We start from the raw sequence: 359 nt of genomic DNA, 5'->3' as shown, positions 1-359 counted from the left end.
CTCTCTCTCTCTCGGCTCCGCTACTCTCGCGATACGACCGGGAGCGAAGGTATGAGCGGACTGCGCAGTCTCGCGAGATGACGGGCAGATTGCTGGTGAAAGGATGTGAGGGAGGGAAAGCGTTGCTCTGGCAACAGAATCGGATGGGCTTTTTTCAGCGATGGCTTTTTCCTCGAGCAACTGGTGCTTGTGTTGCAGGTTTGGTTGTTGTTGAATGCTGCGATTGATGAAACCCAGGTAGCTGGTATTGCATCGTGCTATTGTACTTTGCATCCAGGTATGAGAAACATAAGTGGGCAATCATCAGAAGTTACATTAGGCTTAGGTCCCTTGACAAGGCAAGTTTATTCGTACAGCAC

Source organism: Morone saxatilis, unplaced genomic scaffold (genome assembly GCF_004916995.1).
Source record: "Morone saxatilis isolate NCDOM2014 unplaced genomic scaffold, NCSU_SB_2.0 Contig7, whole genome shotgun sequence".
Classification (NCBI taxonomy): domain Eukaryota; kingdom Metazoa; phylum Chordata; class Actinopteri; family Moronidae; genus Morone; species Morone saxatilis.
Note: the sequence above shows the minus strand (reverse complement) of the source record.